General features: G+C 38.7%; 1 pseudogene; it reads left to right on the top strand.

Annotated features, from left to right (window-relative positions):
• Positions 1 to 27,410, top strand: LOC118837329 (annotated as a pseudogene).
• The last annotated feature ends 243 nt before the right edge of the window (positions 27,411 to 27,653 follow it).

Here is a 27,653-nt window from a genome sequence, read left to right as displayed (position 1 = left end):
ATGATGATTGTGTCCTGGCTTCTTCCCGGTTTCATCTTGGCTTTTCTTCACTTGGCCAGAGCAGGTGAGTTTAATTTAGCGAATAAGGATTAGGGACTTGCCTTACATACCACTCCTTTCAGAACCTCTCTACCTCTTTGAACTCTTAAGATTGTCCCACGAGAGAGATCTCCATCAATTAGAACTTTGAAGAGAGGACCATACTGCCCAAAAGTCTGTGTGGTTGTAGGATCTGAAGTTAGAAGAGACTTCAAAAGTTTAATCCAAGCACCTCCTTTTACTGATTAGGAAACTGAGAACTAGAGATAAGTAGTAAATTATAAAGCAAGAATTTAAACCCAGGTTTTCTGGCCTTCCAATCAGGACTGTACATTCCACCCTGAATTGCGTTCCCCATAGCGTAAATCCACCCTAAACGAAACGGAAAGAACTCTAAATCTGGAGTCAGAGAACTTGGGTTTGAATTCTTGAACGTTAGAGAAAGTTTAACACTAGAGGGTTTTTTAAATTACAAATTATTTTATTCACTCACCAAAATGGATGGATCTTATATCTGGATACAATAAGGTTAATTATTATATTAGTAATATGTACTATGTGAAGTCAGTCAATCTATTTGAGATCACATGCTGAAAAGCATAGCATAATATACTTAGGAAAACAGGAATGAAAATATACTATGTCAGACCCTATAAGAGGTTAAGTGAAATAAACGCATTGGTGATCTTGAGGAAAGTTAAAGTATAAAAATAGAAGTGGTTAGTCTCAAGAAATTAAGGAATTTACAAAAATGACCTTTAAAATATACTTACTGGGGTTTCGGGAGTCCATTTTGTGGGGAAGACAAAACAAAAGAAGCCTTAGAATTTGACATAATGAAGTGCCCAATTGTGAGGAGGGGGCATAGAAAAATAGATTGTTTGAAAGAGGGTGTCGTTGATGAGTACATTAAACTTTGAAGGAGGTCAGAGACCTAGCTTGGCAATATGGAAGACAACAGGAGTAATGGTATGTATGGAAGTGAGAGGAAGTAATTGGTGTATCTCTGACATCTTTGAAGAGCTGCGTGGTCTCAGACAACTAACTGAAACTTCCTCTAGATATCTGTATACAGTCCTTATTCTCAGACATTCAGTTTAAATTTAACTAGAACCTTTATATTGACTAAAGGGTCAAGGAAAGGCACCTAAAGTGACTGAATCCTTATAGAATGAATAAAAGAAAGAATGAAGAATTTGCTTTGCAGCTCATCCTTCTGTTTTTTGCCCTCTTTCCCAATAGAGAAATGCAAAGTCAGCAGCACAGAAAGTCAACATTTTGTTGCAGGGTCACCTTTTGCTCTTTCTTACACAATCATAGACATGAATGGGGATGTGACTTGCTATAAAAATTTGAGGAAAACTCCAATAACTCCAGACAGAAATTCTAGAGTTCATCAGTATCTCAGTTGGATTTTATTTCTTCCTTTGACATTGGAAGACTCAAGAATATATCAATTTGTCGTAAGGTAACTTTGCAGTTTGAGAAAGAAATACACTGAAAAGATGCCATGTTTGTCTTATCGTAGGAAAACTCTACTTAAGTAGAGAAAATGAGATGATGAATTGAATGTTGTATTCTTACTCTTCTAGAGATATGAATACGTTGAGGCCATAAGATCTAGAACTGGAAGACCTGAGAGAGTTCAGTCCCAAGTTCATCTCCAGACTGGCTATATATCTAAGACTTTGTCGGTATGGAAATTGGAACATGCTTTCTGTGGAATTAATGCTATAAGAATTGATTAGATTCCAATGTAGACTATCCCAAAAGCCAATTTAACCAATAATATAGCTGGGTTGAGAAACAGGAGTAAGAACCAGATTCACTCTTTCATTGATTACAGAAGACTGCAGATAGCTAAAGTCTGCTGTACATCCCATCAGGAGTTTACAAAAAGAAGAGGAGTTTTTTAAAAACCACAAAAAAATGATCAGCTATTGAAGAACTAATTAACTTTCTAATAGCAATGAATGATTTTTAAACTTGTTTCTATTTTTTTTCATCCCATCTGTCATATTCACACCATTTTTCTCTTCTTTATGTGTGTATTTTCTTCCCTCTTCCTCTACTTTTCTTTTTCCCTTTTTCCCTATTTTTCTCTTCTTTTTTCCTCTCATTTATTGTCATGTTCACCTTTCTACCTCACTCTCTTAAATGTATATAACTTTATTTTTTGAATACCATTTTAATCATCATTAATTTTTTAAATAGAGTTTGAACATTTTGTTATTTTAAACACAAATTCCTTGATTGAGTTTTTTTCCAAATATATGGCCCCTAAGTGATTTCTTTTTCCCTCCCTCATGTTATAGACTGGTTGCAATCTGTATTGGTGGAGGGAATTAATAAATCATGAGTTCTGACACTGACGGACTAATAGGTTGTCACTGCCATACTGATAGCCTAAGGTACATTCTTGGCTCTGTGTGACACCCAGGGAAGAAGGAGGAGGAGCATAAGGGGAGGGATTTTGCATCACTCATATATACACACACAGATGTGTGTATATGTATCCACACATACATATACGCATGTGGGTATATTATATATACAGATATGTATGTGTGTACATACAACTTTCTATCTCTCTCCCTTTGTTTATTTCTCTCTTTATGTGTTTCTCTATCTATCTCAGTTTCTGACAAGCACACAAAAGAAATACAAAATAGATGCGTGGTAATTGGGGGAGGGAGGGGGAGAAGTAGTAGCTGTGGGATCTGAAAATGATTCACGTAGGAAGTGGTTCTTGACTTGAGGCTTGAAGACGACTCTGGATTCTCCAGATCAGCCCCAGCAAAGCCCAGCAAAGTCACAGCCCCAGCAAAGTTTTTTCTTTTTTAAAAATAAAATTGATTTTAATCAATGCAGCTATGTTTAATTTACAAAATCAAGTCCACAACTTTCCTAATCTATTTTCCCTAAAACATATGGCCTAATTGTTTCCTTTGGGACAGTTAGGTAGTGTAGCAGATAGAATGCCAGGCCTGGTGCCAGGAAGAATTAGCTCCATGAATTCAAATCTGGCCCCAGACACTCACTAGCCATGTGACCCTGGGCAAGTCACTTAACCCTGTTTGCCTCAGTTTCCTCACCTGTAAAATGAGCTGGAGAAGGAAATGACAAACCATTCCAATATCTTTGCCAAGAGAACCCCAAATGGAATCGAGGAGAGTCAAATACAACAAACATCAATTATTTCTTTAATGCCCTTTATGATGGTAAGACAAGACAAGAGGCGTTCTGTATAAAGAGTTGGAAGGACAGTTTCACCGGACTGGCATATCCATGAAGAGAAGCAGGAAATGGATGTGAGAGAAGCTGTGGAGGCAAAAATGATCACACTCAGCAACTGAAAGGCCATGAGGGGTAAAGGAGAGGGAGGAGTTGATGGCAATACCAACAGGTTGCAAACCTGAGAGACTAGAACTAGTGGTTTTCTTGACAGAAATAGGGAAGTTCAGAGGAAGTGTCAGTAGAAGGAGTGAGATAATGAGTTGTTTTGGAATTGGAGAGTTTGAATTACCTGTGGGAGGTCCAGTTTGAAGTGTCCAATCATTGGTGGTTGGTCACGTGAGACTGTAGCTCAGGAGAAAACTAGGACTGGATCTATAGATTTGGAGTCATCAGCACAGAGATAAGATTACCCAGGGCAAGCAAATGTAGAGAGAGAACAGAAGCTGACCCAGGAGAGAGTCGCTGCGTTTACTCATAGTTGGGGGCCTGATCTTGACGATGATTCTGCAAAGGAGACCGATAAAGAGTCAGACTGGTAGGAAAAGAATCAAGGAAAACCATTCTTGAAAAAACCAACAAGAAGAGAATATTTAGGAGGAGAGGATGGTCAAACCCTTCACATGCTGCAACAAAGTCCAGAAAGATGAGGGTTGGGGGTGGGGTAAGCCATCAGATTGAGCAATGAAGTGATCATTGGTATTTTGGGAGAAGGTAGTTTGGCTGAGTGATGAGGTCAGAAACCAGACCAGGTTTCTATTAGTTAAAGACTTCTTCGTTACAGAAGACAACTGAGCATGGGTTTTGAGTATCTTTTAACTCTGACAAGTATGGTGCTCCTCAGTCATTTGGACACAAATTATGCTGGGCTGCAGAGACGGCCCTGGTGACCTGTGAGGTCTTTTGAAATTACAGTGTTTTCTGCAAGCTGTGTATTCAATAATTAATGATTGATTGGTTGGAACTTATGACTCTGACTCAAGAATTGTGGGATAATTATGCCGTTTTACTTACAGGAATTTAGGTAGCTGTCAGAAAATCTTCGTGAACCTAACTGTTCAAAACAGGAGAAGTGGTTGGTGTGGTGATTCCAGCAAAGACCTAGCAGGGCTAGCTGATAATCACAACCAACAAACATTATATATGGGGACCACCAGCATTCTTGCATGCCATATAATTACCATTCCAAACAGTACTTTAAGCCTGATACAGTGGTATAAGGTAAGCCCTGATGCTGTCATTGCTTTCTCTCTTCCCCTATGTCCACTTCACCCTCTTTTCTAGTACCAAATTTAAGTTTTGAGATAGGATTGCTAAGGAGATTAATTTAAAATCATAGCATCACAACAGACATTAAATAACTGAGACCCATGACATTTAAAGGAATTCCACTTTTACTCATGATGACCCAATATTGTTAAGACATTAAGCATTTAGATCTCCCCCTAATTTAAGACTATTCCTAAGATGTAAGAGACAACACATGGGACAATTTCAACAAAACTGTCTTGAAGAAAGTCGAAGAAAGTTCTTTTAATACATGAATTAACATCATATCAACATAATAGTTTTCTTCCTTGGAAACTTAAGCAGTTTGAAGCAGTGAAAAGAACACTGCTCTTTGAATGAAGAAACTTGGGTATGAATCTTGACATTAATATTTGGGAGCTGTGTGATCCTGGACAGCTTACTTAACCTCTCTGAATTTCAGCTTCTCCACCTATAAATTGTGGTTAATAATACCTGCACCACTACTTTTCAAAGTGGTTGAAAGGCAAACACTTCGTAGCCCTTAAATTGCTATGTAAACATGGATGGCCAAAACAATTTTATTATTTTGTCGTTCGGTAGTTTTTCAGTTGCGTCTGACTCTTTGTGACCCCATTTGGGGTTTTCTTGGCAAAGACACTAGAATAGTTTGCCATTTCCTTTGCCAGGTCATTTTACAGATGAGGATATTGAGGCAAACAAGGGAGGCTAAGTGACTCACACAGGGTCACACAGCTAGTACATTTCTGAGGCTAGGTTTGAACTCAGTTCTTCCTGACTACAGGCCTGGCACTCCATCCACTGCACCACCTAGCTGCCCATTTTATCATACCTGTGTGGAAAAAAAAGGTTTTTATTTAGTATTCCTCTTCCCTTCCACATATTATCACAGAAAAGAACAATAATATTTTCTTACTTTAATATGCCATTGGGTCCACTACCTTCTTGATGTAGACACTCACTGGAATGATACAGATTGCATTGGTCTCTACCCATCTTTTCCATGTAATTCTTGTTTGGGGCCTATCTGCAAACCATAACACGGACTACGCCAAATGTGCCGGCAGCCTTCCTCCTCTTGTCTCGTGACGTTGCACGGAGACCAATTAGCACACAAGCTACCCGTCACTTCCAATGCGTGACTGACCCTAATTCCCCCAGTGATATATTTGTATCATGACCTCACTTACATCACTTTTCCTGTGGAATTGCTCATTTGTAATGTGTCATGGTCTATTCTCACCGACCATACACGTCTCCATTGACTTTTGGGTGATCTTCAACCTCACTTCTTTGGAAAATATGTAGTCTTACAGCCTGAAACATCACCATACAATTATCAATGTTAAAACAAATGTTCACTTGTTCACATTGTATTGAAGTCATTAAAAGAACTTGGTACCATCTCCTAGGGGTGGCTAGGTGGTGGTGTGGTGAATAGAGTGCTGGGCCTAGAGTCAGGAAGACTCATCTTTGTGAGTTCCAATCTGACCTCACACACTTACTAGCTGTGTGACCCTGGGCAAGTCACTTAACTCTGTTTGCCGCAGTTTCCTCACCTGTAAAACAAACTAGAGAAGGAAATGGCAAACCACACCAGTATCTTTGCTAAGAAAACCCAAATTGGGGTCACAAAGAGTCAGACACAAGTGAACCACAACAACAACAACAACAAATTTCCTAAAGTGTCTAGCCTTCCCTCTTCCTGCCCTTTAGTTCTGGTTTCGCCTCATTGTCTATATGAACTGCCTGTTCAAAACATGTGCATTAATGGACAAGTGCTATGGGCTGTCTTTTTAACTGTACAATACTAGCTCCACAAGACTCACTTCTTCCATAGGATTTTTCCTGTATGATTAGTTAAGTCAAACTCTTTTGGGTGATTCTAGATTTCAGATAAGATTATCATTAGGTCAGGGCTTATTGCAGTTGTTACAATGTTGTCTGTAAACAGGAGCATTTAGGAGACATCTCTAGGGAATCGCATTCGCTTGGACTCTGCACACTGACCATGATTGAAGGATCAAATGTAATTTTGGTTGGTGATCCTTTAATTATTAACATCAATTCTAATATAAATAGAGGGTTATTGACGAGGATTACCTTTGGCAAATCTTTCAAAGATTTTTGTATCATTTTGGTAGGTGCATTGCAGACACTTTGTAGAAGGGAAACTTTAAAATGTTGGTTTACTCTATGAATCAGATGCTTATGTATAGTCAATAAACAGTAAATACAGTGGGCTTGTAATCTTACCCAACTGTGTGTCCTTTTGTGAAAACCTGTGTGCTCCCTCCTCAAGCCTTCCTTAGTTTCCTTCAATGCTTGTATTGGTTATCTTCATTAAAATGCATTAGAGATGCAAATGGAGGTATATGAGTCAGTATTGATTCATATTCTCTCAAGTCATCTTTTGGTGCAGTAACTGTTCCCATGTTTTTATTCTCCTCCCTTCTCTTAGGGACCTTGGGAATGAGTCCTTTAACATCCTCAAAATTGCGTCCCCTCCAGGACTGGTGGCTTATAAGCACACTTGGCCTAATCCAGCCACTCTTCCGATATTTGTTTTCTTTGGTGCCATTCTGACTCTTTCACACAGTAAACAGGGAAGTGTAATGTTGGATTCCAGCTGCCCATGGTGGTGAGGAGAGTGTGGAACAACAATGTTGGCAGATACTTTCCATTTTTCATCTTTAATGCCCTACCACTTTCATTCAGAAACATCCTAGGGATAATTTGGCTTAATTGGTCCTTTTGCCACGCTTTCTTGATAATTTCTTTTTCCCTCCACTGCCTCTCATTGTTTTATGATGTTCTACTTTTCATAATCTTCCATAACCTTACTTTATAAAATTTTGACAAAATGGTTCACATTCTAAACCTTTGCCTTTTACTGCCATATCTTTCTCCTTGTGAAGGAGGGCTTGGGTTGCTTTCTGATGTTGTTTCTAGGATCTTTGATTCTCCTTAGCATGGCAATCGATTTCCACTGGTTAAATGTGCCCATTTCTTTTCAGCCCTCCTGGGGTCACAGAATTGTGAAGCAGGAAATGACCCCAGATCATACAGTTCAGTCCTGTCTTAGTGGCAGGTACGGAGCACAAGTCTTGTGATTTCAAGTTCCATTCTATTTTCTTTATATCACATTGTCTCTGTCATTGGCCTTTTGTATATCTTGGTTCAGACTAAGACTTCCTTATGATTGTTCAGTCATGTCTGACTCTTCGTTACCCCATTTGGTGTATTCTTGGCAAAGATACTAGTTTGCCATTTCTTCCTCCAGCTCATTTTACAGATGAGGAAACTGAGACAAGCAGGGTGGGTAAGTGACTTATCCAGAGCCACACAGCTAGTAAGTATCTGAGACCAGATTTGAACTTAGGAAGATGAATCTTCCTAACTCTAAGCTTTGGCATTCTATCCACTGTACCCCATAGCTGCGAAATTAGTCCCGCTGTATAATATTCTAACTATCCATTCTTGTAGAGCATTGTAAGATTTTAAGTGATGAAGTTCACAGATCTGACTTGTTGAAACAGATGTGTACCTATTTTCAGTTCATCTACACCATTCCCCTTGGCCCTTAACATCAGTACCTTTTTTTCCCTGCTAGGAGCTACTGATTGCACGAAATGGGACTGAATCTTCCTTGTTCTTTCTAAGCTTTATTGCTGTCCTGGCTCCTGAATCTACGAGTACCTCCCTCATCAGAGACAACATGAAGTTCCTTCTGGGGCTTGTACTAGCACCTCTGTCTTAAGGAACCTAGAATTCCTTTCCTGTTGGTACTGAGAGAGTGTCCAGTCTTATGCATGACTGTTGCTTACAGGCAGCACTGTGTGTTATACTTCCTTTATGTCACTGATGTCCATACTGCAATACTAAATACTTGTAGTTACTCGATAAAGACGTGCTAACCCAAAATGAATTTTTGTATTTAGGAATGTAATCCTAACAGAGACAAAGAGAAATATGCTTTTAGCAGATTTGATCTCTATATAGAAAATACATCAACTGAGGATTCAGGAACGTATTTATGCAGAACGAAGCTAACATACATGGGAAAACAGTATATTTTAAATAGAATTTCTACAACTCTATGTAAGTATAAATATAATATGACCATCATTTTCTTAGCATATTGCAGAAGTTTCTAGTATTTGGGTTTTCCCAAAATGTAGCTTCATGTCAATGCCAGGGTATTTGTGTGGTTTTATTTGCCAAAAATTCTTTTTCTCAGGTTCGAGAAAGATTCAGAAATTTTCCTTGCCAAAAGTCACAAAAATAATGGGAAGAAGTATTAGATAGTGGAAGGGGGAGAGGAAGGGAATCACAGAATCACACAATTTCAGAATTGGAAGGGACGTCAGCAGCCATCTAGTCCAACCCACACACGAAAGTGATCTTCACTATAAAATATCTCAAAACTGGTCATCCAACCCCTCTGCCTGAAGACCTCCAAAGAGGACAGTCCCCACCACCTCCTGAGGTAACTTAAGTTGTGAATGACTTTAATTGTTGAGAAGTTTTTCCTGATATGAAGCCTAAATCAGCCCCTTTCCAACTTCCACCTATTGTTATTGGTCCAGCCCTCTGGGGCCAATTAGGGAGAAAAAAATCTAGTCTCCTTTTTCCACAACACACCTTGAAATAAGACAACTTCCCCCCAAATCTTTTCTACTGGCTAAACGTGGCTGTTTCTTTCAACCAACCTTCATATAACAGGGCTCTTTTATCAACCTAGTTATCCTCATCTAGACACTCGTTAGCTTACACCTAGTATGTCCTACACCTGGAACTCACCACAAGAGCAGCCATGTGAGGTCTGCTGAGAGCAAAGCATAGTGGAGCTATCCTGCCCCTATTGTTGGAAGTCATGACCTTCTCAATGCAAACAAAGACGACATTAGTGCATTTAGCTGCCACATCACATTGCTGACTCAATACAAGATGATGGCCCACAAAGACCCTCAGTTTTTAGAGGTGTCTTCTGTCAATGCCCCCAATATTATAATTGTTTAGATGATTTTATTGCACCCAAATCCAAAACATTGCATTTATTCCTATTAAACATGTGATTAGAATCGATCCAATAACCTAGCCTGTCAAGACTCCCTTGGGTTCTGATTGTCATCCAGTGTGTTAGCTAATCTTTACATCATCTGCTGATTTGATGAACCTACCATCAATGTCTTTATCAAAGTCATCAATAAAAAATGTTTTTAAAAATAGGAACCAAGCAGAGATCCTGTGTTGGCAACCAAAAAGGGGCTCCTTAGCACTTAGTCAACAAGTGCCCTTGACTAGTTTGGCTTTTTCCCCTGAACTGAATGCTGTTTGTATGTTAGACTGGAGTAAGCTTGTCGGCCCCTTCACCTTGCTTCCCTTGCTTAAGCTGATGGAAAGAACCTGTGCTTTCCTGGTCAACCCCTTCACCTTGCTTAAGCAGATTGAAAGAACCTGTGCTTTCCCTGGTGTACCTTACACCCCCGCAGAAGCCGGATGGTTAAAAGCAGCTCCCGTTGGAGCCGGAGGCTGCTATAGCCACAGCCACAGCCACAGCTGAAGCAGGAGCTGCCAGTAGCAGAGCTGACCTACGGGAGGAAGCTGAACAAGGACTTGAAGCCAGTGGGTAATCTCTTTACCATAGAGGGGGGAAGCATGATTTTGCTTTACGCAATCATGCTTCTCTGTAGCCTCCTGGTTACTCTTTCAAGGCGTACTTATTGGGCCTGGAAACTGAAGATCTCCTGCTGTGTTAACATTGAACCACGAATACCTAGTCTTTGAGATTGGCCTTCCAACTAGTTCTGTATTCATTTTATTATATTATTCTTAAATCCATATTTCTCCACCTTCTCCACAAAAATACTGTGATATATTTTGCCAAAAGGTTTGCTAAAATAGAATCAAACTATATCCATGGTATTTCTCTCATCTCCTTTAACAGGTAAATGAGATTTGTCTGCCAGTACCTATTCTTCAACAAGCCATGTTGGTTCTTTATAATCACATCTTTCTATATGCTCTCCAGCCCTCTTTTTACTGATCCATTCTAGAAGTAGTGAGTCTCTGTAACTTCCCAACACATAGATGTACTAGGAGAGTGTAGCCAACTTGCCACATCTTCCCCTTCAGGGTCCTAAGAGTACCTCTGAGAAACGGTGGCAGAGCACTCATTCCAGTGTCTTACCTCCAGTATCAGTTTCTTGTCCAAGACTTCATAAGCATTGGCAACGCTTTTTTAGGTTCTTTCTAGAAGTGTCATTTGTGTACCTGTGAATCATTAGAAGTTGTTTTTTTTTTTTTTAATTTTGTCTTGGATGCACCTCCTGTGAAGACAACAGAGCTCTTAATTGTGAGGAGTCCATACCATCCTGTAATCATCTCCAATTACCATTTACTGTTGTATTCAGGTCTTTGGAGAGTAGCTTTCAAACTGATTATTATTTATAACCAATATTTCTCGGTGAATACATTCATTACTTTACACCCCACCTCTGAAGATCCTGCAGTTTCTGAAAAGCTTAATGCAGATAGGTAATTACTCCCAGCCTGGGCAGGGACTCTTGCTTTTGTTCACCCCATAAACAGAAGCCAACTGCAGCTAAGACACCCCCCCGCCCAGGTGGGATGAATCTTGTGTTCTTGCTTCTCCTAAACAAAGTTTGGGGTGATCCACTCAAAAAAAGGGGAGTGAGACAAAACCGGTGAAAACCTATTTGAGATGGCTTATATTGTTCTAGCCAAGATTGATAGACAGCTGAATCCATGAGGCCGCTGGCATTTTTTGAGTGTTAGAGGCATATCATCAGCCACATCTGAAAGCCAGCTCTCTTTCCCTAGCTGCAGATTGATCCTGAGAATTAGTCCCAACCCCTAATGATGAAGTAATGGGGAGGAGCTGAGAACTATTAACCCACTTCCTCCTTAAAATGGCCACCAATCAAGGTTGCCTTGCATTTGCCAGGGGAGGGCCAAATCAGAGGGAAAACCCTGCTAGGTTTAAAAGGCGTTGTTGACATTGACTCTAGGTCTCTGCCACAAAGAGAGGCTAGCCATAAGAACCCTTTGTTACCTGGCTGCATGCCCCTGCTAAGAAAGGGTATCTCACTCAGAGAATTGCCTCAGTCTGCCCTTTGTTAAAGTCTAGCTTGGACAACGTGAGTATACATACGTACACATATAACATATATGTGCACATATAACATATGTGCACATATTCATATCTGCATGTATATACACAGCTTATCATACACAACACGTAGATGCAGAAATGTAACACATTGATGTAAAACATTAAGGCTTATTTGTAGAAATTATTAACCATTTTTCTTATAGAGATCATTATAATTAAATCCCATTGTGGCTTTTTCTTAATGCTCTTTTTTTTAAAACCAGTTTTCCCACTGTGATTGCTTTCCCCTCTCCCCATCTCTCCAGTTTCCTTAGACATAAAGGTCATGTCACTTGAGAAGCCCAATAATAGCCCTTCTCTCTTCATGATGCCAGAATGGTTCCCCTGCACTTACCTTTTTAATATATCCAAGTCTTTTACCCTAACAAAGGTCATGGTGATTTGGGGGGTACTAGAAGTTGAAATGTGAATTTATGGGTGGGGATTTTGGAGATTGAGTTTTCTTTAAAGTTCTTGAACATGGATAATTTTTTTTTCATTTCCAGCAAGATAGGTTTGTGTGTGTGTGTTTCTTTCCAGCAAAGAAAATAGGAGGAAGGAAGGAACCTGAAATTATCTATCCAAGAAATAATTCCATTGAAGTACAGCTTGGTAAGTAGAATGAAAAACAAAAACCACTAACTCATTAACTAGAGACTATAAAAATGGTGCCCATAACAAGCTGCTAGGATGCTGTTATGACAGTTTGGGAATTCTAGTCATACTGTATTAGAAGTACAATTAGAACGTAATATCCTTGAGGAACTAAAAGTCAAGATCTAGTAAAATGAGGAACTAGGAAAAGAACAGGGCATGTAAGTGGTACAATGGCTATAGTGCTGGGCCTAGAGTCAAGAAGACTCATCTTCCTGAGTTCAAATCCAGTCTCAGACACTTAACGGTGTGATCCTGGGCAAGTCACTTAGCCATGTTTGCCTCAGTTGCCTCATCTGTAAAATGACCTGGAGACGGAAATGGCAAACCATTCCAGTATCTCTGCAAAGAAAACCCCAAATGGGTCACAAAGACTCAGATACAACTGAAACAGATGAACAACAGCAGTAGAAACAAGTTCCATGATGATAAAGAAAGAAGTGGTACATAAAGTGCAGTCCTCCCTACCACTGACACGAAGCTATGTCTGCTGACATTCACTTCATTCGGCAGTGCAAGAAAATTTTGTGTACGCATCGTTGGTTCACAATGGCTCATGTTTGAATAAAAATAGATACCAAGCTCTTCAGAAACTGCTTGTTCTGTATAGTACCTGGCTTTAAAAAAGTCCTTTATTCCTGTAAGGTCTCGGGTGAAAAAATGAGGGCATATGGCCTAGTATTAAATGTTTTTTTGAAGTCTAGATACATTGTCACAGTTCAATAGGGCATGAAGGTGCAGTGGTCTTTGAATCTCTAAATTCACAGCAGATCCCCTGAGAAAGGGATTTATCCTCATTCTCATGAATGAAAAATGTTGTCTCTCTTCAGCAAAGTATACTGAACAAATGCTTATCCGGCTTGGGGGAAAACATGCTAACAATGATAGAGTTTCTACCTGATCTTATAACCTGATCATTCTCCCAACCAAAGCATTGTGTGAAAGGAATGGTCATTAGAAAAGAACATTTATTAAACACTCATATAAAGATTCCTAAGTTCATAGGTTTTAAGACTGAAAGGTACTCTACAGAGCTGCTTGCTCCCTTGAAATCTAAATTCTCAAACAGAGATTTGGTGATGCTGATATATCTGAGCCAAGACCCATAGGGGCAGAGTGAATCCTCGAGAAGTAAAGTGAATAAATAGTATATCCATAATCATAATACTTAATATCCACAATACTTTAAGATCAGAAAAGCATGTTTTCTCCAACAACTGCGTGGGGTAACTAGTATAAAGTATATGAGCATGCGTCATAAGAAATATTAACTGTGTTGCAAACAGTGCTGAGATTTTCCTTTTAAAAAAATGATAAATAGTTTGAAAGGAATCCTTACAAAATTCTCCAGGCCTACAGCTGATACAAATTTTGTTTCAAGTGAAATCCCAACCTAATGGACATCAATTGAGCAGAGAAAAAGCAGTGTGTTGAGTTTAATTGTAGGAAAGCATAAGTCAGTATGTTTAGGGAAATTTTTTTTTTAATTCTTCGAAGCATTGGTAATTGGCCAAATACAAATTAAAGCAATTCTGATGTTCCACTTCATACCCATTAGGTTGACAAAGATAACAAAAGAGGAGAATAGCAAATGTTGAAAGGATACTTGTGCATTGTTAGTAGAACTGGTCCAGCTATTCCAGAAAAGAATTTGGAACTAGGCTCCAAACTTAATAATCTGTACATAACTTTTGATTATTAAGTCTATGCCTGAAAAAGATCAACGAAAAAAGAAAAGGACTCTTATGTACACAAATAATTATGGCCAGTCTTTCTCTATTAGCCCCAAAGTGGGAGCAAAGGGTCGCTCACTTACTGGGGAGTGGCTAAACAGAATGTGGTATATGAATGGAATTATTGAGCCATAGGGAATTATATAATGGACAGTTTCAGAGGAAATTAGAAGTACTTCTCTGAACTGATAAAGAGTAAAGTGAGCAGAAATAAGAAAATAATTCTTATAATGATAAAAATATCATAGAAAAAAAGTTTTGAAAGACTTTGGAATTTGCATCAATGCATTGAGAAAGCATGAATCTAGAGGACAGAACATGAAACATATTATTCATCTTCTGCCTAGAGGTTATGTACTTAAAATGTAGAGAGAGATGTGTTTTCAGCCATTGTCAATGTGGATATTTGTTTTGCTGGATTACATACAATGGGGTCTTTTTTGTTTATTTTTTAATTGTTTAATGGGGGTAGTGGGAGTAAGAGATTATAAATATTTGCAAAAAAAATTAAGTAACCTGAAGTTTTACTTGCACAATGATACATTCTGATTTGTGGCCCTTTGGTCTATGGTACTGTTTCAGGCAAAAGAACCAACAACATTCTGGGCATCATCAGAAAGGAAATTAGAACTCAAAGTCAATCATAACATTTCACCTTTCTAGAAAACCATGATCTCTTTGAACTTGGAATGGTGTTTGCCCTTCTAGGTACTTCATCTTAAGGAAAACATAGCAAAGCTGGCTAAAGTCCAGAGAACAGTAGTAACTAAAATAAGGGATTAGCATAGATCTCCTTTTGGATATCTCAGCAGTGCAGCGACCAAGTCCAAGCGAGTATTATAATCGAGGCTTCGAAAATCATGAAAGAACAGATTGGATCAAGACAAACTCATTGACTAAATTCTAAAATTCTAGAGTCAGGCGTCTACACTGAAAACTTGGAAGAAGCTTTAGGACAAATAAAAAGAAAGTACCCTTTGTGCAACAAATAGAAAATAGGTGAATCTTGTGACCTTGATGGTGAGGAGGTTATCACTAAAAAACCTAAGTAGATACAGATGGGTTTAAGAAGGGTTTGTATGATCATGGGTTTAGTGACACAAATATAAGTCCACCTTCCCCTGCTCCTAATTTTGTAGATGATGAAATAGGCATAGCAGCCTGGGGCATCCCTTACACACTTGCTGATTGGATCCCTGGGGATAACTAACCCAAGTTCAATGTACTCTGGGGGGGATGGGGTCTGTACTCCTAAAAGGATAGTTTAAAAGTTCCCCCTTTTGCAATATATCATTAAATCATAGATTTCAGTCTGAAACAGATCTTAGAGGTTATCTAGTTCAACCTGTGTGGGATGGATTTTACGAATCCAAAAATTAACAACAGAGGCTCAAGGTGAAAGTAGAAAGGAAAATTTATTACGATCCTGCAGGAAAGGGCCACCCGGACATCGAGAGGACTTGGGGGTCCTCTCAGTGTCAGAGCGCGCTGGACACAGAAAATTGGGGTGTTTATATAGGTCCCTAATCGCAATTCCCCCTCCCAACCTCCTTCCTCCCAGCTTGCAGACGTAAGCCTTGAGGGTACAATCTAGACGCGATAAATCTACCCAGGGACAACGGCAAGGAACAAACAGTATGGTTATTTTTACAAGCAGGAGACAGTCATAAACCTCCCACCATCCTTATTTCATTCTACTATCAATCTCAAGGTAGTAAATCTGTCTTAAATGACAATGACGATTAAACAAACAGTTCGGTTATCGGTGACAGGCAGGAATTAGTTGTTAGTTACCTAATCCTGCACATCTATATTGCACCTGGCTTTTCGGCTTTCCATCCATTCTTCCCCAAACAGAGGTTCTCTTATCTTGGGGTCAATGTACAGGGGGTGAGTGTCCTGTGTCTTATCCTTATCCTCAGAGAATTTTATGGTTGCTGACTTATTCACCTCAACCCTTCTTTCTTCCAGGCCTCTTGCCATTAGGTAAATACACAGGACCTGTTCTTAACCTCGGGGGCTTTATGGTCACTAGCTAAGCTTGTGGAGGGGAAAATATCTAAGTAGAGAAATGGGACTCACTATCCTACTTATTTCTATTTATTTAATTTGTTCCCTTTTATGAGAGGTCTTCACTCGTCCCACACAGACCCTCCTCTTTTATTTGCTCAATGAAGACCTCTCACGCCAATCTTGATGTATTTTCTCCTAGAGCCTAATTAGCCTATTTAGGATATAAATTGGGGTTCTACACCCTCGGCTCCCATCTTGAGCCCAAGTAGCTGGTCTATAAGTTTGAATGATCCTTTCTAGGGTTCACTCATTACCCCTTTAAGTAAGTATGGGAAGGACTGATTGATACATTGATAAATCAAAGGGGCAGTCCCCTTTATCAATACAGATACAGACACCCAAAAGAAAATAATGATGCAATTGTCCCTTTAAGATTCAAAAAGTCTTTTCCTATACAGCTGTCTGGCATCATCAATGAAGTCCTCTGGCCCTTGGTATTTGTTCCACCCGTCTCCTGTCAGCATCTTCTTCTTCTTCTTGTCTTCTTGTAGGAACCAGCTTCTTCCATTCACCTACAAAAGTTACCTCAACACAACTTTGAGTTATCATTTCTATAACCTTTTAGTCATACCATGTTTCCTTGATGACATTTACAAAATAAACCACAAACCATTCCTTTAACATGACTAATTGTAACAAAACTTTAGACAAGCTTGATGTTAACCAAATAATATTCTCACAAGCACTTGATCTACTCCTTCTTTCTTCCAAGAATTAAAAGACTCCAACTTCTACAAGACCTTATACAAGGCCCTTATAAACTACCCTTAATTTATATGGGACCACACAGGAACACTAGTCCCAGTCCTATAGTAACCTAAGATGTTCCTTAATCAATTATTTTAATAAATCTGTTACTGTACTTACAAAACTTTCTGATTATAGAAATTTGCCACCAAGAGATCAGGAACTTATAGTCTAGTTTCCTGTCAACTCCAGGTAGAAGTTATGTCAAACTGCAAGCTGCATTGAGCCAGGCTCAAAGTCTGCCAAGCTTCAGCTAAGGGATCAAGTCAAGAGGGTCCCACCTCAGCATAGGCTGAACAGTTGCCCTCTTAACTTTACCATGAAATCATACCTGCAGTCCACGCCTGTCCTTCACAGGGCTGCTGCTGCATCATAGATCAGTGGCTCAGACAGCCTTCCTTGATATTCACACCTGGAGTTAGACTCAGAAAAACAGTCAGTTAACAGTCCCATTAAGTCTCTGAATGGCAAGTTTCAAAAATCAGTTTCTTAAGGAACATCTTTAAAGTGAGCCTTAAGTAGCTTGCATGCATTTTCTCCCTTGTTCCTAAAATCTTCCCATTAAGATTATAAGTTATTGTTCTAACACATTTGCATCAGTTTCCCAGACTCTTCTATTCTCCTCTAACTGTGCCTGATCTGAAAGAATGAGATATTCTTCAAGAACTGAATCATATAAATATGATAGGTTCAAATATTAACTTCATCTTTACATTTTGGACCATGGAATGAATTCAAATTCAAACAACCACATTTAACTTGTTCATCAATGCAAAAATATTCTCTTAAAGAGACTTACTCATTGAAATTCTTTCTCCCAAACTGGAAATGTCTCTGATTTAATTCCAGTAATTAATTACACCATTTGTCTTAATATCCAACTGCTTTTACATTTAAGGGCCTTACTCCACATAGATACAGAGTAACTTTAAATCCCAGCCTTAATCTATGGGATAATGATTCAACCTTACATTTGTATCTTTATTTTACAAACTTCTAAATTATTCCCATTAATATTTTCAAAGAATATTATCTTTCATATGACTATACAAGAGCACCAATTTACCCAATCATTTGATTATTACTGGATAATTCTTACTTAATATAACTTAGTACAGTCACTCAAATTTGGTTTTCCATTTTTGAAACTTCAGAGAATTTCAGTTTATATATATATTATCTGTTGTTTTCTATCCCTACCTAAACCTTGTACCTGGTATAAGAATCTTTAGAAATGAGCTCATCTATCCTTTTTAAACTATCAGACAAATACCTTAATAAAGGAGAAATAATCTTGCCTTTACCATTATCTTATACAATTTGTGCAAAAATCCAAATTTAAAATCTGTTTATCAAAGCATAAACCAATAATATATATCTGTATATAATTCTTAGAGAAATCAATCTGATCCTGTTAATTTTCTCAAATTTTGCTTTCCTATTTAATTAGACATCTATCACATTACATCTTTGTCTAATCATCTCCTCCTTTTGTAGGATGTTATCTCTATATGATATTTATTTGGGGAAATATAGGTCAAAATTGTAAGCTATTCATTCTTGCATCCCATTGTAGTGACTCAGAGATGTTCCAGTATCTATCTATTATCTAATAGATATAGCATTGTGCTTACAAAACTTCCTGATAATATAAATTTGCTATGAAAGGAAAGAGGGACTATGTCATATATCTTAACAGAAGGAAAGAACTTCCTTAGCTCTGTTTGATTCCAGGCATGAGTCATATCTGTTAGCCAATCATATAGCCATTAGATGCTGAAAGCAGGGCTTAGGAGTAATCAGGTGGGGATTTTCCTTTTCAGAAAGGAAATAGCAGAATTGGGAAATAGAGTCAGGAAGATCCTACCTAGGTTGTGTCCAAGGTCATCTTCAAGACTTTCTCCCAGGCATAGACATCCACCTTTAAGAATTCTCAGTCTGTAATGCCTGCCATTCCACTACTGGCTTCATGTGACCTATACCTGTAATCAGAGCTTAAAACAATATTAAATTGTAGTCCCATAAAATCTTAAATAGCAAATAAATATCCTTTAGATAGGACTGTCCCAAATTTCATGGAGCTAATAATTATCAAATCAAGCTACATAACTTTTCCATCTTCTAAAATACTTCCTCATATTTTCTCAACATAACAACTATGTAGGGGACAGGAAGGGCTTGAATAACTCCCATTTGTCCCCAAACCTTCTTATATGCCTTTTGTATTTCCAATCAAACCTTTATTTATCTTTTCCAAATCTCTCAAACCCATTATTCAGCTTTCCTTTATGTTTCAACCATAAGACAAAATAGCTCATAAAATAGTACTTCTTACTGACATAACTGTCTATACTGGAATCCCATACCAGCTTCCTAAACAAAACAAAGAGGTTAATGACCAACCTCACAGGCTGATGGATTTATGTCCCTGCTTACTCATTCTGGAGGAAAGGGACACTTTTAGGAATTAAATCTTATACACACTGGTAAGCTCTAACTTGCTTAAAATCACAAAAATACTTTTCATCCTGATGTTAAAAAGAATACTCACTAAACTTTTCTGAAGAAAATTATTTGGAAAGTTTTAAAATGATAACATCTCTTTTTTTCTTTCCTTAAAGCAAATTAACCCTTAAACATTAGAATTCATTAACTAAGTTGGTGGAAGATGTCCTCATTCTCAAATATTTATACAGAATTCCTAGATATTATAAAGTTCCTTAGTTAAAAAGATGTTGCAGTGTGGAGGACACTTAGTTTCTTAAATTAAGAACATACCCAATTAAATTAGCCTTATCTTTGTTTCAGTTAAACCTCAATTTCAATTCTTAATATAACAACATCCAGATTATAAGAGGAATTGTTTTTTTTTTTCCTAACAACATAGGTCAAATCAAATCTGGAGTCATAATCACTAGTGTTAACATTTTAATTTCTAAGGCCCAATACTCTTAGCATTGTAAAGATTATAAAATCACATTTCTTAACAGTTTATAATGTATCCTGAATTGACTGAAATTGCAAGAGGAGATTCTTGTTTAAACAGGGCCTGTATAAATACTTGACTTATAGCAAAAACAATTTTAGCTGAACTTCCTTTTAGATAAAGACAAAACTTGGATTTCTTAGGTTATAGCAATTGTCCAGTTTCTTAACCTAATACAATTCTAACAAATTTCAGATTATAGAAACATCAATCTCATTACCAACACATGGAGATTTAAAAGTAATATTACTTGCTCATAACCAGATATAACAGTTTCAAACTATCACATTTTTATCATACCCTTTTTAAAGACCAATTCATATACATGACAAAATTTAGACCTCACAAGGGTTTCTCAAATTTACAGCTTAAGAGAACTATAAAAATACAATTTAGAAATAAGATGACTTCAATTACGTTTTCAGATTATCACATATAGAAATTATTAATCCAATTACTTCTGGTATTTATATATATTAATACATTAATATATATAAATACATACATTAATACATCAATACCTTAAATATTAGCTTTAGCCAAATTAAAATGCCCCATGAATTTGAGAGAGGTGTGGCCACGTCCCTTTGTGTGGCGGCAAGAACTTGGGGGCTTGAGAGGAGAGGTTCCTCTGCTTGCCTCCCCCCTTTTTCCCAATCAGAGGAGGATAATCTCAAATTCCTTACCATTACTTTCTTCCCTTATCTGATCCAGGATGGGAATCTGCTAAAAGGTTTTAGCTGCTCTAACTTTTATCGCAGCCCTGGCTCGGTCAGAGACAGGACAACTAACTTTCACCTGGGTGAATTTCACTCCTGTGTTCACTCCTTAAAAACTTTCTTTATCCAATCAGGAGTGACACATTTCCCTTAAATCTGAGGGAAAAGTTTCCCACTCTCTTTCTTATTTCTCTTCACCCCAAATTTGGCCAGAACTTGGAATGGAGGGAAAAAGAAAGAGCACTTTTCCTACAACTTCCCAAAAGTTTCCAAAACTTTTACTCTCAAAACCTCTATTCACACTGTCCATGCAAATAGATTATATCTTCCTGACACTTCTCTTACTCTCTTTAATGAGTGACTGTTCAGTCTCTCAACCTGTTTCCTTTTCTCCCCAGCCTTCCAGGGACCTTTCTTTTGTTAATTACTTCCTTTTCAACTTCCCTTTTCCACCTAAAAATACTTTTCTCTCTCTTTCTCCCCCTCCCGCTCTCTGATGCTGCCTGCTGCCACAATCAGAGAGGAAGGGGAAAGAAAGGGCTGCACTCTTAGAGATAACACACTCTCTTCACACAGAAACACAGACAGATACAGAGAGAAATCCACAGAAAGAATCCAAAAGCTCAGGGGGGATTGCCAGACATCCCCAGATTCCTTTCTTTTCTCTTTTTCTATCCCAGCATCTCTAAGCCTACTCCCAGAGAGCTACCTTCAGGGATATTAGCTGTCTTACACTGTTCCTTTCTCAAGACTTCCCAAAGTCTTATCGGGGGGACAGGGACTCTACAGACACCAACTGTCTAGGCTCTCCCTCTCTCGTCCACCCCACTCCAGGGGACAGGGAACTCTACAGACACCAATTGTCTAGTCTCTCCCTCTCTCGTCCCCTCCCGGTCACCCAAGGCCCCATTGCCCTGGGCCGTGTGCACACCACTTACGGACCGATCAGCAACCCAGCTTCCTCAGCTGTCTCTGCAGTCTCTGCAATCTTCGCTAGCACAATCAGGAGCTCCGTTCTATTTCGTCTCTACTTTCTCCGAGTTCCTCTCTTCGAGATCTTTTGTCCTGCCAGGAAGAGCTCTCCCCCAGCGAAACCCCAGGGCCTCCGGAAAAACGGAGTGGGTACCCTGCCCCCAGGGGTCACAGCGGGACAGCTTCCTCCCAGGCGAGGACTAAATCTCGGTGGGACCTCCAACTGTGTGGGATGGATTTTAAGAATCCAAAAATTAACAACAGAGGCTCAAGGTGAAAGTAGAAAGGAAAATTTATTACGATCCTGCAGGAAAGGGCCACCCGGACATCGAGAGGACTTGGGGGTCCTCTCAGTGTCAGAGCGCGCTGGACACAGAAAATTGGGGTGTTTATATAGGTCCCTAATCGCAATTCCCCCTCCCAACCTCCTTCCTCCCAGCTTGCAGACGTAAGCCTTGAGGGTACAATCTAGACGCGATAAATCTACCCAGGGACAACGGCAAGGAACAAACAGTATGGTTATTTTTACAAGCAGGAGACAGTCATAAACCTCCCACCATCCTTATTTCATTCTACTATCAATCTCAAGGTAGTAAATCTGTCTTAAATGACAATGACGATTAAACAAACAGTTCGGTTATCGGTGACAGGCAGGAATTAGTTGTTAGTTACCTAATCCTGCACATCTATATTGCACCTGGCTTTTCGGCTTTCCATCCATTCTTCCCCAAACAGAGGTTCTCTTATCTTGGGGTCAATGTACAGGGGGTGAGTGTCCTGTGTCTTATCCTTATCCTCAGAGAATTTTATGGTTGCTGACTTATTCACCTCAACCCTTCTTTCTTCCAGGCCTCTTGCCATTAGGTAAATACACAGGACCTGTTCTTAACCTCGGGGGCTTTATGGTCACTAGCTAAGCTTGTGGAGGGGAAAATATCTAAGTAGAGAAATGGGACTCACTATCCTACTTATTTCTATTTATTTAATTTGTTCCCTTTTATGAGAGGTCTTCACTCGTCCCACACAAACCCCTACATTTTACAAACAAGGAAACTGAGGACCAGGGAAGTTAGGTGATTTGCTCCAGGCCACAGAGGTAGTAAATGAAAGAGTTGGGATTCAGACCCAGGTCCTCTAAATTTAAATATAGTGTTTTTCCCACTATACCAATTTACTTGTTCAATCTTTTTGAACCTCAAACTTTTTGAGGTTTATGATAGAAAGGGAAATGCATTCCTTGGTGCCTCTGTCCATCTGCGGTTGGGCCACTGATATAAACTATTTAGGAGTTATATTCTGATTTTTAAAATTGAAAAATACTTTAAAAATAAATTGGCTAAATAAAAATGCAACAGAATCATGAAACCCTTGGACTTGGTCTTTTTGTCTCATCTACTTTCAATCTGCAGGATTTTACATATTTACTCTTGGTCAATCTTGCCTTGTAGGTTCTCCTCTTATTGTACACTGCAATATAAAAGTTGGAGAGTCAATGACACTCTTGTGGACTTCCTCAATTCTACCCGAATCAAAGGAAGGATTGAGTAAGTATTCAGTCTTCAGAAAACTCAGAAATCTTTTAGAGTAGTCTCTCTAATTATCTCCCCAAAACAGTTGTCTTGCCTCTGTTTGAAGACTTGGAGTGACAAGGAAGTCATCATTTGCTGATGTAAAATTTCTTATTTGTACAGCTCTAATTGTTGAAAGGCAGCAAGATCTGCACAGATTCAGGCATTGCCAGTGATAAATATAGTCTTTGTGACCCTGGTCAAGTCACTTAACCCCTTAATGCTCTTGTGTAGATAACTCTCTGAGACTGGGAGTTGCTAGGAAGGTGTTGCTATGAATCAGGAATGGAGCTTAAGCTCTGGAAGGTCCCATGAAGTTAGATTGCCTTCCAGTACAGATCATATGTGGCTCATCTGAGGATCCTTCTAGCTGAAAGGCTGATCACCAAGTTAGTTTTAAGCAGTGATGTTCTAGTAAATGGTTAGTGGCCTGCTCTCTGGAAAAAGAAAATGTGTGGGTGGCACACTTTTCAATTTAATCTGTGTTAACGTTTTATCCATGGCTTTCCTAAATCTAGACAATCAACAAAATAATAAACAAAGCCTTAATCTGTAGCATTTGCTGATTTCTGAGGTGAAAATATTCACACTGACAATTTTATAATTGCCTCTAATGAGCCAACATATGGCTCCAGCACAGCCTTGGTTGTAGGATATTAAATTTTCCAGTCCAAACAATTTTCTAAAACCATCTGCTAAGGTCACAGAATCAGAAGATCAGAGTTCCTAAGCTGCAGAGCACCTCTGAAGTCCTGAGGGGAGATGACTTCGCCAAGGTCATGCAGGTTGTAAGGGTAAAAGATAGGTTATCTGACTCCAGGATCAGTGCTCTTTCTCCTGGGGGCATATGATCTACCACCAGGGAGGTCTCACCCTCATCAGTGAAGTCACATATTTGCAGGTATTGAAATGCAAATATACAAAGGATAATGTTTCCTAAATTACATAAATGTTTAAAATATAATTTCCTCTATCCTTTCATAGATCAATGGTTTCTTTTGGGGAAAAATACAATTTCTATACTGTAAATAATCAGCTTCTCAGAGGTGAGAAAGGAAGATTATGACTGTCCCTTTATATGTGTATCTGGATCTTCCGCAGCATTTATTATGCTCAAGGATCCAGGTAAGTGCCAAAATGATAAGTGCAATTTTGGATGTGCAGAAGTAAATTTTTAAAGAAACTGATGCAAGAGAAGTGAGATTGAATTTTTCAAAATTAATTGAATTTTTCAAAATTATGTTGCTTTATTTTTAAACAAATATTTCTATAATGTAATAAAATTAAAAAGATGATTGTACATTAAACTTATCTGTTATGTACAACTTGCTATTCCTTTTAAATGTATAATAAAGTTATCATGTAAATTTCTTTTTTTTCCTTTTTTTCTTCTTCCCTCCCTCCCCTCAACTGCACCCTAGAGGTGGCTGCCATTAGACACAAATATTAACTGTGTAAGAAGCAGTAAAATCTGGGGTTAGTCTCTGACAGAGCTTCTGGATTCTGTCATAATATTGATGTGTATTTTTCGAAAAGAATTCAGGGTAGTGTATATTTACTAGATGCTGCACCTACTACCTACAGCCTGTGACGTTATCAACTTTTGGTTTGCAATCATTTGTTTCTTCAGTTAGTGATAAGAGGCATTAGAATCTGTGCTCAAATTCTATATTACATAACTATTCAAAAAATTTCTTGTAGCTGATTGGCTCAGTTGGTTAAGCGTTTGCCAGGTCTGTTTCTGCTCCAACTGTCCTTCAACCCATTTATTTCTATACGTGCAGCATCTTTCTTGGTTCTCCTCTTTCATAGAATCGTGGATTGTTAGAACTGGATAGGATGCTAGAGATCTAACCTTTATTTTACTGATGAGGATTTGTCTCTCCTCCTCCTCTCTCCTCTTCTCCCCTCTGCTCCCCTCCCTTCTCCTCTTCTCCTTTCCTCCTTCCCTTCTCCTTCCCTCCCCTTTCCCTTTATCTCCCCCCCCTCCCCCGCAAGGGGCAGCTAGGTGGCTCAGTAGATAGTGCTGGGCCTGGAGTCAGGAAAACTCATCTTCCCAAATTCAAATCTGGCCTTAGTAGCTGACACGTAGTAGCTATGTGACCCTGGCAAGTCACTTAACCCTGTTCGCCTCAGATCTTCACTCATAAAATGAGCTGGAGAAGGAAATGGCAAACCACTCCAGTATCTTTGCCAAGAAAACCCCACATGGGCCATGAGAAGTCAGACGAAAGTGAACAACTGTATGTACCAGACACCTTGTATATACAAAACAACTGGGGGAAGGGGAGGTGCACCTCGAAAACCTGGAATGGCTCATGTGGGAGGTGGTGTTTGAACTGAGCTTCGAAGGAAACCAAAGATTCTAGGAGGCAGCAATGAGGAGGGAGTGCATCCTAGGCATGAGCTAGAGCTTGTGTAAGGGCAAGGAGAGAGGAAATGAAATGATATGTCAGGACATCAAGAAGGCCAATTTTCTATATTGCAGACTGCATAAAGGGAAGTGATATATAATGAATATGGACAAATAGGTTGAAACCAATTTGTGAAAGAATTTAAATACCAAAAAATGATGAGCTTGTGTTTTATCGCAGAGGTAATAAGGAACCAATAGTTTATTGAGCAGGGTAGCAACATGGTTTCATTCCCTTTTGTTCTGTTCCGTCAGTCAGAAGCAAAAGCCAGGTGTGAAGTCTGTATTCCTCTTAGGGCCTAGTCTATGGCTTCCAATTTCCTGAGAACCACCTCCCAATTTTAATGAATTTTCAGAGCAGAGGTGGATGGCCTTCTACCAAGAGATTCAGGTTGCCAATGCCTTGTATTTCACTGAGATCTCTTTCATGACTCTTCATTCAGGAAGTGGTCTGTCAATGTCTTGTCATTTAAAATTCTGTGACACCATGATAATTCTATCAGACTTTAAAATGAACAGACATAATTGCCACTGGGAGATGCCATGTACATGTGCTGAAGGAAAATGTGCCTGGTCCTCATGGTGCCTGGTCCTTCTCTTGAATCCCAACATGAGTTTTTGAGAGATCACTACCAGATCCTCTAATGGACAAATCCAGATTTTAAATATATTTCTAAAGAATGCTCTCTCCCCTCTGCAGCTACTTGATTTGATTTTGTATTTCATGGTTCTGTTTGCCCATTTGTGATAGTATGCTGGGACACTGGCCAGTTAGATAACTGGTGGCTCCTAAACTACTTTTGGGCTTTCACTTTTATTTGCATTTAAGAAAATGATGACAAATATTAAAATATAAACCTTCATAGAGAGCAAAATGGTCACTGAAATTGAAATTAGTCTTTCCACACATTAAGTTAATCACTTTTTCTTTAGTCTGGCTAGACACTATATAAACAGTAAAATTACTGGATGGGCAGAATATTCAACTACGTAATACACTTTTGTTCATAAAGGATATTTCCTTTGATAATTTTTGAAATACTGAAGCAAAGATGAACAAAATGCAGATGTGTTCAATGAACGATGAAGAAAGCAATGATACTGGGCCATTTTTGCTTTTTTCTTGAAAATTATTAATCTTCTAATTTGCTATTTACTATTTCTAAAAACCTACCATCAAGTCTGACATTTACCAACTCACACCACAGACACAGAAACAACATGCACAAGGAATTCTCTTTATAATAAAGACACTAATCTACTTCTTTTTTACCAGATCTAAAATCAAACCTAAGTAGTTTGGCAGCCAATTTTTACAGGAAAAAAAAGCACATAAACAATAAAGCTTATTTTACATATTCTGCAGCTGAGGCTACCACTTTACAGACCATAGAACTTGCAGTTCTAGCCCTAGCCCTAGCTCTTGATGGTAACTTACCTTTGTGACCTTAGTAATTTCATTGTACTTGTCTCCTGACTTGATAATGGAGGGAACACAATTGAATCTAATCATTAGCCATCTCTATGCTCTCTTTTAGCCCATAACCCCATGAATCCAAGGATCCAGGTTTGTCCATTTGATACTGCATATCTCATATACACGTTACATTGTGAATCTCAAAGACGCCTTAAATGAACTCATCTCACCATCCCAGGAGCCTCTCCTCTTCCTAATTGCCCTATTATTGTGGAGGGCAACATCGTTCTCCCATTCACCCAAGTTTACAATTTAGGTATCATCCCTGAATGCTCTATTTTTGGAAGGTGTGACCATTCTCTTTTCTGACACTGCCACCACCCACACTGCCCAGTATATGGACGATTGATGCAAGTTTAGAAACTCTGATTAACATGATGGTCAATGATTGATTTCTGAGAATATTGAAATATTAAACTAATGATAAACATATGCATGCATAGATACATAATAAACATGTACTGGAAAACAGAGAAAGGCAGACATACTGACAGAGAAATATGGCATGGCAAAAGTAGAATTTTATATTGCTTGATTATATGCATTTGTAAAAGAGGTTTTGCTTTTGTTCTCAGCAGGTGTTGTCAGCAAG

The sequence above is a fragment of the Trichosurus vulpecula genome, chromosome 2, assembly GCF_011100635.1.
Source record: "Trichosurus vulpecula isolate mTriVul1 chromosome 2, mTriVul1.pri, whole genome shotgun sequence".
Classification (NCBI taxonomy): Eukaryota; Metazoa; Chordata; class Mammalia; order Diprotodontia; family Phalangeridae; genus Trichosurus; species Trichosurus vulpecula.
The sequence above is the reverse complement of the archived record's forward strand: the minus strand, read 5'-3'. Positions and strand labels throughout refer to the sequence as shown.